This window comes from Danio aesculapii, chromosome 23, assembly GCF_903798145.1.
Source record: "Danio aesculapii chromosome 23, fDanAes4.1, whole genome shotgun sequence".
NCBI lineage: Eukaryota > Metazoa > Chordata > Actinopteri > Cypriniformes > Danionidae > Danio > Danio aesculapii.
Window position 1 is genome coordinate 34,525,630 of NC_079457.1, and position 12,449 is coordinate 34,538,078.

General features: G+C 36.1%; 1 protein-coding gene across 1 annotated transcript in view; it reads right to left on the minus strand.

The window, feature by feature from the left end:
- Window positions 1-9,021: 9,021 nt before the first annotated feature.
- lad1 (ladinin) overlaps window positions 9,022-12,449 on the minus strand; it is a 37,768-nt gene continuing 34,340 nt past the window's right edge. Inside the window, exon 14 of the mRNA XM_056448903.1 lies at window positions 9,022-9,717. The gene's annotated coding sequence lies outside the window, so the exon portion shown is untranslated. The remainder of the gene's footprint in view (window positions 9,718-12,449) is intronic.

Consider the following 12,449-nt stretch of genomic DNA (forward strand, 5'->3'; position numbering starts at 1 on the left):
TTTGCTATTGAAAGTAATACCGTGATATTATACCGTCACCGTTCAAAAGATGAAAAATACCGTGATATTAATTTTAGGTCATATCGCCCACCCCCTAGCTGAGCTACAGAAAAGCAAACTGAAATTAAATGTTTCAATTAGAAGTTGTAAATAAATCAGATTTTTTTTTAATTTATGGTAAATAATGTAACGGTTAGAAAACTATGCAGAAGACATCTGTGAGCAAAATAAGGCAAAAACTGTAATTCTGTTATAAAGGAGAAGTAATGTGTGCTGTATTAATTAATATAAAGCAATGTTTTGTAGTCATTTTTAAATATGATTAAATAAATTAAGAAATTACCCATTGTAACTGTATTTACGTTGGCCTTCTAGCCTCAATCAAGTTTAGTTTTTGACCCTTCATAAGAAAAAGTTTGGGCACCCCTGGTCTATTATGAAAACACAATGCATTTTTCAGGTTTGCAAAGGCGAGACACTTCTTTTTTAGTTAACACTTTTACAGGCATCCTCAGAATAGGATAGCCTTATATGTGTAAAAATTAGTGTGTGCATTTTTTTTACCATTTTTTATCCTTTCAAACAATCTCCAGGTCTGGAAAGAATACTTTAGGTTGCTTAGAACGATCATTGAATCAGATTAGACTATTAGCATCTTGCTTAAAAAATAATAAAAAAAGATTTTCAAGCTGTACCCTTCAGTAGTTACATTGTGTACTAAAACCAATAGAAAATGAACAGTTGATATTTTGTTCGATATGACTATGAACTATAATCTCATTCTGGTGTATCAAGGAACTTCATTGCCGTTCCATGGCTACAGCAAGGGCAATGATATTATGCAGCACTGCTACCTAGATGAGAAACATTTTAGTGTGGCGTAATATCATTGTGCATGCTGCAGACATGGTACAGCATCAAAGCTCCTTGTTTATTAGCCAGTCTGCCTGTGGGGGAGGAGGTGCTGGCACAGATCTACATATGCGGTCAGATCCTTCCATAGCTCCAACACCTTCATTGTCTTCTGATTACTAATCACCTGCACCTGTCATAGCTCATTAACTAAGAAATCTAAAAGACAGTTTTACTCATTCGTCGCTAACTGACTTTCTTTTTAGAATACTTACATGACATACAATCTATCTGCATGCAATCATCCTGTTTCCTGGTTACCTGAAACAAAAAGAGACTTTCAGTTAAATCCTTAAAAGTTATGATTAATTTTTTTCTATGTTTACCTTTGAGTTGGATCTTCTGTTTCAGTTCATTTTCCTTAAATTTGATGACAGTTGTTTTAAACTGGTTATTTTATGTTTGTTTAGCAGATTTTACATTTACATTACATTTACATTTAGTCATTTGGCAGACGCTTTTATCCAAAGTGACTTACAAATGAGGACAAGGAAGCAATTTACACAACTATAAGAGCAGCAGTGAACAAGTGCTATAGACAAGTTTCAGGTGTGTAAAGTCTAAGAAGCTAAGCATTAGTAAAATTTTTTTTTTTTTTTTTTTTTGAGAGAGAGAGAGAGAGAGAGAGAGGAGTACAGTTAGTGGTATAGCCAGTGAGGCAGTTAAGATTAGGAAGGAAGTTTTTAGTCGTTTCTTGAAGACAGCAAAGTGTTCTGATGTAGTTAGGGAGTTTCATGCCACCAACTGGGCAGATTGAATGTGAGAGTTCGGGAAAGTGATTTCTTCCCTCTTTGGGAGGAACAACGAGGCGACGTTCATTCACAGAACGCAAGTTTCTGGAGGGCACATACATCTGCAGAAGTGAGAGCAGATACGAAGGAGCAAAGCCAGAGGTCGCTTTGTAAGCAAACATCAGAGCTTTGAATTTGATCCGAGCAGCAACTGGCAGCCAGTGCAAACGGGTGAGTAGTGGAGTGACATGTGCTCTTTTGGGTTCATCAAAGACCACTCGTGCTGCTGCGTTCTGAAGCAGCTGAAGAGGTTTGATAGAATTAGCTGGAAGCCCGGCTAGTAGAGAGTTACAATAGTCCAGTTTGGAGAGAACAAGAGCTTGAACAATGAGTTGAGCTGTATGTTCAGATAGGAAGGGTCGGACCTTTTTGATGTTATAGAGTGCGAATCTGCAAGATCGAGCAGTTCTAGAAATGTGGTCAGAGAAGTTTAGTTGGTCATCAATCGTTACTCCAAGGCTTTTTACCATTTTGGATGCAGTAATGTTTGCTCCATCCATCTGGATTGAAAAGTTATGGTGAAGAGTCGGGTTGGCAGAAACTTCAAGCATTTCCGTTTTCGTGAGGTTAAGCTGAAGATGATGATCTTTCATCCAGTGTGAGATGTCTGTCAGGCAGGCTGAAATGCGAGCTGGAACCGAGGGATCATCAGGGTGAAAAGAGAGGTATAGCTGGGTATCATCAGCATAGCAGTGGTAGGAAAATCCATGTTTCTGGATGACTGTTCCTAAAGATGCCGTGTATATAGAGAAGAGAAGTGGCCCAAGAATAGAGCCCTGAGGTACCCCAGTGTTTAGATGCTGTAGGTTGGACACTTCTCCCCTCCAAGACACCCTGAATGACCTGTCCGAGAGGTAAGAACTGAACCATTGAATAACAGTGCCTGCGACGCCCAGTGACTCAAGCGTAGATAGCAGGATCTGGTGGTTTACAGTGTCAAAAGCAGCTGATAAATCCAGCAAGAAGAGGACAGATGATTTGGAGTCTGCTTTAGCCAGTCTGAGATCCTCCACAACTGAGAGCAGGGCAGTCTCAGTTGAGTGGCCTTTCTTAAAGCCAGATTGCTTGTTGTCCATGAGGTTGTTTTGAGTAAGAAAGTCCAGGACTTGATTGAACACTACTTTCTCCAAAATCTTGGCCATGAATGGAAGCAGGGATACCGGTCGGTAGTTTTCAAGTAGCGTTTGATCCAGGTTGGGTTTCTTTAGCAGTGGGGTTACCCTAGCCTGCTTAAATGAAGTAGGGAAAAGACCGGCCTGGATGTAAGAGGACATAGTCTGTCTAGACATGATGCTAGCGTGGAGCAGAGTGTATCAGTGGCACTGTTCGTATCAAGTGCAGAGAGTTTGCAAGATGGAGGAAGAGAGTTTGAAACAATGGTGTATAGTCTATTGGGTGAGAGAGAGCGTAGGTTTCTGCGAAAGGCAACTAGAGTTGGAGTGTGTGGCGGCTCAGGAGTAATGTGGATGTTGAGAGAGAGAAGGAAATGATCCGATGTTTGTAGTGGAGTTACTAGTGTTTGATCAGCGAGGCAATGTCGAGTGTAAATAAGGTCTAGCTGATTACCTGATTTGTGAGTGGCAGAAGTAGGTGCTCTTTTGAGGTCAAAAGATGCAGGCAGAGTCTGGAAGTCAGCAGCTTGAGGTCTTTCAATGTGGATGTTGAAGTCACCTAGCACCAACAAGGGAGTGTCATAATCAGAAAAGATGAGAGAAGAACATCCAGTTCATCTAAGAAGTGACCTAATGTACCGCGTGGGCGATAGATGACAACCACATTTATGCGGAAGGGGTGGATAATGGTGACTGCATGGAATTCAAAGGAGCTGATTTTTGGCAGGGACGGTCTCTGAGTGAATTTCCATTCTTTGGAAATCAGTAGTCCAGTCCTACCCCCTCTTCCTGTCTGACAAGGAGTGTGGGAAAGAGAGAAATTAGTAGAAGAGCTGCATGTGTAGCAGTGTCCTCTGGTCTCAACCAGGTCTCAGTTAGAGCCATGAGATAAAGTCAGAATGAGTGGCTATGGAGGTAATAAAATCTACCTTGTTAACAGCAGATTGACAATTCCAGAGGCCCACGGAGAGAGTTGTGAAATAGCAGATACATGAATTGATCGAAGGTTGTGAGAGTTGCGCCTGCAGCGTACCTCCCGTGCTCTGCGAGTGTTAGTAACAACAGGAATTAGTAAACACATAATAAAGTGCAAGGAAAACAATAATGAGTGCAGAGATAAAGTAAAATAATAAAGTAAAAGTACTCAAGTGCTTTGTCTGTGTCTTTGCTCGGTGGAGTTGCACAGGTAGAGTCGATGGTCTTTACTCTCGTCGGTCTGTGCACGAGGCTGCCGCGACTGCTGCCGCGGTGAGACTAGCCGCTTATATACACCCCTGAGCGCTTTGCTGATTGAGCTCAGCTGGGCACGTCTCGAGAGTAAAAACATCCGAAACTGCAGTGGCGGGGCGCGAAAAAACGTCCGGCTTGGCACACAAGCTCTTACAGTAACAAAGGAAACAGTGACTAAAACTTTCTAGTACTAAACACAGATAGCTGAAAACAATTTTAAATGTCCAACAAATATACACAACCAGCTGAAAACAAGTCTAAGTGTTCTCTAACCAAACACAGCAACTGAAAACAGGTCTAAATGTACTTACACGGTGTTGCTCTCGATGCTAAAGTGCTTCTCCTGCTAGCTAAACCAACTGTGTTCAAATATATAGTCTTTACCTGCCGTTTGGACACGCCTCCAAAGTTAAAAAACACCCGAAAACTGCAGCGGCGGGCCGCGAAAAAAACATCCGGCTCGCACACAAGCTCTTACAGTAACAAAGGAAACAGTGGCTAAAACTTTCTAGTACTAAACACAGATAGCTGAAAACAATTTTAAATGTCCAACAACCATACACAACCAGCTGAAAACAAGTCTAAGTGTTCTCTAACCAAACACAGCAAATGAAAACAGGTCTAAATGTACTTACACGGTGTTGCTCTCGATGCTAAAGTGCTTCTCCTGCTAGCTAAACCAACTGTGTTCAAATATATAGTCTTTACCTGCCGTTTGGACACTCCTCCAAAGTTAAAAAACACCCGAAACTGCAGCGGCGGGCCGCGAAAAAACATCCGGCTCGGCACACAAGCTCTTACAGTAACAAAGGAAACAGTGGCTAAAACTTTCTAGTACTAAACACAGATAGCTGAAAACAATTTTAAATGTCCAACAACCATACACAACCAGCTGAAAACAAGTCTAAGTGTTCTCTAACCAAACACAGCAAATGAAAACAGGTCTAAATGTACTTACACAGTGTTGCTCTCGATGCTAAAGTGCTTCTCCTGCTAGCTAAACCAACTGTGTTCAAATATATAGTCTTTACCTGGCGTTTGGACACGCCTCCAAAGTTAAAAAACACCCGAAACTGCAGCGGTGGGGCGCGAAAAAATGTCCGGCTCGGCACACAAGCTTTTACAGTAACAAAGGAAACAGTGGCTAAACTTTCTAGTACTAAACACAGATAGCTGAAAACAATTTTAAATGTCCAACAATATACACAACCAGCTGAAAACAAGTCTAAGTGTTCTCTAACCAAACACAGCAACTGAAAACAGGTCTAAATGTACTTACACTGTGTTGCTCTCGATGCTAAAGTGCTTCTCCTTTTTTAACATAAATGGCATAATTATTGTTGCAAATACTAACACTTCTACTAACGATAATACTGATAATACTAATAAAAACTGCTAATTCATAAAATGACAATTGTTATCAAATATTTTAAATTATGATAATTATTATACCAGTAATTATCATATTATATATATATATATATATATATATATATATATATATATATATATATATGATTACAATATATTTTGGTGCATTTAAACAAAACAGATTTATTAAACACATATATTTATTAAAATAATATTTTAGTCACCAAACATATTTAGAAATTGAAAGATAACACAATTAAATTCAAGAAAACTATTGCAAAAGAATAAAAAAAATACAATCTATAAAATTTAAAATAAAATCTTTTTTTTTTTTTTGCTTCTCTTGATTTTTTTTCTCATGTTTAATTTTGTATTTAATATTTTTCTGTAACTTATAAATTTGGGTGTACTAGTTTTTGGACCATTACCATAAGTTATTTTGCTAGATAAGCTCCAGATTTGGCTTAGGTAGTTACTAATCTAATGTATATGCACATATATAAAATTGTATAACTTCCTATTAAAAACATGAATTTAAAAGATAGATTTGAGAGGGGTGTACTTATGCTGAGCACTGTACAAAACAATAAATAAATAAATATGCATATATATATATATATATATATATATATATATATATATATATATATATATATATATATATATATATATATTTACACAAATTCCTGCATAAATATATAAATAATAGTGCGTCCATAAACCCACAAGTTCCTGCATAAATAAATAAATAAATAATTAATAGTGCAGGCAGGTAAATAATTAAATAAATTACACAAATGTTGGGGAAAAATGCTAAGAAGCCATCAGTCAAAAAAATTGAATGCAAAATTTTTCTAATGATCAACCAATGATGGCATAAAGACAGCCTTCTTCTAATTGATAGACACCCTCTCATTAGTATGTTGAGCTGAGGAAAAGTAAATACGGAACTACGTTCAAGAATTAGTAAATGTTTAAAAGCATGAAAAAAATAAATAAATCAACTCTGAGTTAGCATTTTCTTTTTCCTCCAACATTCTTGTAATTTTATTTAATTATTTACCTGCCCTTACTATTAATTATTTATATATTTATTGCAGGAATTTGTGTATTTTTTAAATACATTTATTTATTTATTTGCATATTCAGGAAAAAATTGTATAGATTTATTTACTCATTTTATTTGTGTATTTATTTATTTATTGGTTTTACAGGTTTCATCTTCCATAATACACAGTGCGCAACATGAGTACACCCAATTTTGAAAATTAATATTTTTATTCATTTCTCAGTGAATACAGGTAATCTATTTTGATGCATTAGAACAAAACAGATTTATTAAATTAACTTTTTTGTTTCTATTGAATTCTGCTCTTTTAAAAAAAATTCTTTAAAATTTATATTATTTAAATTTGGGTGTACTAATTTTGCACCATTATCGTGAGTTATTTTGTTATATTAGTATATATATATATATATATATATATATATATATATATATATATATATAATATATATATATATATATATATATGAGTATTGACTAATATAATGTATTTGCACAAATATAATTGTTCTAATATTCATTTTATTAAGATATTTGTGAGGGATGTACTCATACACAGTTAGGTCCATAAATATAAGGACATCAACACAATCCTAACATTTTTGGCTCTATACACCAACACAATGGATTTGTGACTGTCAGCTTTAATTTGAGGGTATTTACATCCAAATCAAGTGAACGCTGTAGGAGTTACAACAGTTTACATATGAGCCTCCCACTTGTTAAGGGACCAAAAGTAATTGGACAGAATAATAATCACAAATCAAACTTTCACTTTTAAATACTTGGTTGCAAATGCTTTGCAGTCAAATACAGCCTGAAGTCTGAAACCCATATACATCACCAGACCCTGGGTTTCATTCCTGGTGGGGTTCTGAAGGGCATCTACAGCAACTATCTTCAGTTCCTGCTTGTTCTTGGGGCATTTTCTCTTCAGTTTTGTCTTCAGCAAGTGAAATGCATGATCAATCAGATTCAGGTCAGGTGATTGACTAGACCATTACAAAACATTACACTTCCTTCAATTCAAAAACTTGTTGGTTGCTTTTGCAGTATGCTTTGGGTCATTGTCAATCTTCTCTGTGAAGCGCCGTCCAATGAGTTCTGAAGCATTTGGCTTAATTAGAGCAGAAAATAATACCTGAAACACTTTAGAATTCATTCTGCTGCTTTTGTCAGCAGTCACATCATAAATAAATACAAGAGAACCAGTTCCATTGACAGCCATACATTCCCACGCCATGACAATACCACCACCATGCTTTACTGCTTAGTATCATGAGCAGTTCCTTTCCTTCTTCATACTCTTCCCTCATTCTGGTACAAGTCGATCTTGATCTCATCTGTCCATAGGATGTTGTTCCAGAACTATGAAGACTTTTTTAGAACTCTAATCTGGCCTTCCTGTTTTTGAGTCTCACCAATGGTTTACATCTTAAGGTGAACCCTCTGTATTCACGCTGATGTAGTCTTCTCTTGATTGTTGACTCTGACACACATACACCTACCACCCTGAGAGTGTTCTTGAGCTGGTCAACTGTTGTGAAGAGTGTTTTCTTCACCAGGAAAAGAATTCTTTGGTCGTCCACCACAGTTGTTTTCCGTGGTCTTCCGGATCTTTTGGTGTTGCTGAGCTCACTGGTGCGTTCTTTCTTTTTAAGAATGTTCCAAACAGCTGTTCTGGCATTGCCTAATGTTTTTGCTATCTCTCTGATGTTTTTTTTTCAGCCTAATGATGGCTTGCTTGATTAATAGTGATAGTTCTTTGGATCTCATCTTGAGTGTTGACAGTAATAGATTCCAAATGCAAATAGCACACTTGAAATTAAAGCTGTGGACACACTAGAGTTTTAGCTTGCAAAATTCTGTCGTACGGCACTGCGAAAAGGGGTGGGATTAAACATGATGATTAGACATTAAAAAAAGTAGGCGATTGCTCCATATTTAAAATTTCTGTACAGGGAGGTCAAGTTTTAATCCTCAATTGGTCTCATGCAATCATGTGATGCGATTTCGCGGGTCAGAGTTCACCAAGCTTGAACATTCCATCACAGCGATCTGCGAAACTTGATGCACAAGCTTGCTTTTCCGATCTGATGCATTCGCATGCCTATAAATGGAAGTCAATGGGGAGACAAGTCCAGTGTGACCGCAGCTTAACTCTGGACTTTTTATTTGCTCATTGTAATTGGAATAATGAGGGGATAACACACATCTGACTATGGAACAGCTTAGAAGCCAATTGTCCAATTACTTTTGGATCCTTAACAAGTAGGAGGCACATATTCAAACTGTTTTAATTCCTACAGCGTTCACCTGATTTGATTGTAAATACCCTCAAATTATAGCTGGCAACCAGCAGTTGAATCACATCTTGTTTGTTTCATTTCAGATCCATTGTGTTGGTGTATAGAGCCAAAAATGTTAGAGTTGTCTTAATGTCCAAATATTTATGGACTTAAGTGTATATCTCATGATATATATATATATATATATTCCTAAAGCACATTATTGTTAAAGAATGATGCAACAAAACCACTGATATAAAATTTTTTATTCATAGACAAGCAAATCCCTCTGGGCAGAAACAGTAATTACACGACAGATCTTTCAGTTTTTCCAAAAGAAGAAAAAACAAAGCAAACGTTGGCTTTGGTTGAAGTGGAATGGATTGAAGTCAGTTAGTAAAGGGCTTGATAGGACACATTTAGCTTGTCAGTCATTGAATTACATTTCCTGACTGTGACTCAAGTCTCCGGCAAGTTGAAACAACAGCGGCAGTGAAAGCACAGGTCAGTTTCAGATGTCAGTTTACAGTTTCATTAAACATCAATTTCCAGTTCATTGAAACAGACATTTATGATATTACAGTTGTGCTCTTGACAGCCTTCTCCTGATAACTTACACATATCTCATATTTCTCATCACAGAGGAGTGGTAAAAACACAAAGGATCAGTTTCAGTGTGTTCCTGTTGTCAGATGAACCCTCTGATCTGCACTTTCTGTTTCGCCTATAAAGACTCTGTAATGCAGTCCACATTTTTTTCAAAGAAACAACCAGCAGTGCAAGCCTTCAATTTAACCCAATAATCTTAATCAGTACTTTTAAATTAACCATAATGTAGAGAAGCAGAAGGAGAAGGAGTTTAGAGACAGTCCTCAACACTGACTGTCTGAGAGAGTCGATTCCTTCAAAATCTTCAGAGATCAATTATCAGATGCATCTCAGGAAAGCTGGAATACAGGCAAAAAACACAAGATATGGGGATTTCACTAAAATGAGCATGCATTAGCTGTACTATTAACCCTCATAATGTATTTAAAACTTAGATTCTCATTTCACATTTATAGAATTGCTTTTATAAAAGATTCATTACTTATAGTATTTAAACCTGTTAGCCAGCACTCACTTTTGGGGATTACAGTTGCCTAATTTTAAATAGTAACAGTTCTTGACACCAGTAAGCTGCAAAAACAAATTAGGTATCATTGGAAAGAAGACACTTTGGGCTTTATTGTGTAGCTTTTGTGAAGTTTCATGCTCAAAATATAAAAAAGTTATACATTATGAATAAATGAGAAAAAAATGTATTGTGTTCAATATTTGTTTTTCCATATACACAGGAAAACATTAATGTAAAAAAATAAGAAAGAAAAAATATGCCTTGAAAGCCAAATGTTTCATAAGTTTATATTTCAAATTTGATGAAGATAAAACATGTAAAACTTATTATTTCTAATTAGTAACTTTTAAATGTGTAAAAAAAAGGTTTTTACTGCTTTTACTGTGGTATTACCGCATTCTTTACCCCTTGTTTACTAAGTAAAACATTGAAAAATTGCTTGAAAATCTAAAGTATACTACATATTCCAACTGATGAATAAAGATTATAAATGCATATAATCTGTGTTTGCTCAATATTAACCCCATTGAAATTAATAGAATGAATTTTCTGTGAATGTATGCATTTGTTGCTCATAAATGGTACAGATTTAAAGTAGGAAACCTATATACTAAAGGAATAATATATTACTGTAAAATGTATCAGAAAATCTATCAAATTTCCATAAACATCTTTCACTTAGCACAAAATTCAGTCACTGTGTGTTAGATATGAGTAGGGTCAAACAAATAAATAAATCATTAATATAATTTTAATTTAATAAAGTTATACACATTCACGCAAGTAAATATATAGACTCAATAATGGGTTAAAAATCTGCGCCGATTCCGTGTGGGCCTAGATATAAGAAAAGGCTAAACATATTTAACACATTTTTTGACAATTTTTTTACTTCATAGACAATTTTACAAAAAGGTATTAATCATTGAAAGGCACTCCATACATACCCATGCACAACATTAGCCAAATAAGGAATGTGTAAAACAAAATTTAAATGGTTACATCTTTTTAAGCTTACAGTAGGTGTCAAAGTCAATTGCTGGAGAGCCGCAGCTCTGCAGAGACCCTCTGCTCCAACCCTAATCAAACACAGCTGATACAAATATTCGAGGGGTTCATAAAAATCTTGGAACACTTTGATTAGGGTTGGAGCAAAACTGTGCAGAGCTGCGACCCTCCAGGAATTGACTTTGACATCTATGTCTTAAAGGAATATTCCACTTAAAAAAAAAAAAAAGCTCATATTAGAACTTCCCTAGAGTTAAACATTTAGACTTTTTGTTTCAACTTCTGAATCCATCCAGCTGATCTCCAGGTCTGATGGGAGAAAGTTTAGCTTAGCAGGAGGCGCAATAATATTACACTTGCTGGGTTCCACACAATTCTTTCATGTTGTCCCAACACAAATCAATTAACCCCCAGGGGTCGAAGACACCGTATACGCGTTTTGAGGCGTCTTCTCTTGATAATGCAGAAAAGAACTTAAATTACACTTGCAGTTTCGATCAAGCAGATAAGAGCAAAACATCAATTGAATCTGATAGGTGTCTACTTTTTTTGTGTACACTCACAATAACAACAAAATGATGTGCTTTTGCAAAATAAGGAAAACAAATAGTCTAGGTATTCTTTTACTTTATGTTCTGTTCTTGTTTTTTCCCTTCAGTATTTCTTCATTTGTTCATTGCTAATCCTGAATTATCCTTTAATTAGTCATTTAATTAATTCATTTACTTCAGCTTTGCTCCATGTTTCTTGAACCCTCAGTAGTGTGGACACTCGGGATACCTGAGGTATTTGCTCTGGGGTTTAAAGGATTAAAGGTGTGAGAGGTAAAAACATTGTATTTTGTATACATCATTTTACCAGTAATATAATGTTAATTTAAATTACTGAGGTGGACTGTAAAAAAACAACAGATTGCTGGCAACCACAGCTGCCAGTAGTTTACCCTAGAATCAAGAAAAAACAGTATTTTACTGTAAAATTTACTGTAAAACCTGAAGCAAATTTCTTCTGTGTGTCACCGTTGTGGAGGAGAGTAGAGCCAGTGTTTAAGTCAAAGATGAACAATGAACTGCTGATGTTATGCTGCATGTTTCTTTATTCAAAGGCAGTGACTGTTTAGTTGCTGTTGCAGTAAGAATCTCTCTGGTAATTCCAGCTTTACATGTATGTGTGCTGCTGTGAAATTTAAGGCATTTGGGTTTAATGGAACTTTTCTATTTAACTAAAATAAGTTATTATTATAAATATGCTAATAAGCATCTATAACACATTACTTCATAAACTCATATTGGCCGATTTGAGGCAGTTGCTTTCAGTGAACAAAATGAGTTCACTTGAGTATTGTGTATATCAATGTGGTCCATGTATTTTACAGCAACATACTGTAAAATAACAGTACATTGCTGGCAATTGCAGCTGCCAGTATCTTACTGTTAATTTACAGAGCAATTTAACAGTAACTTGCTGGCAACCATGCTGCCAGTAACTTACTGTTTTTTTTTTTTAACGGGACAATTTTTAACAGTGTACCAAGGTGTCTTTGGGTATTTCCAA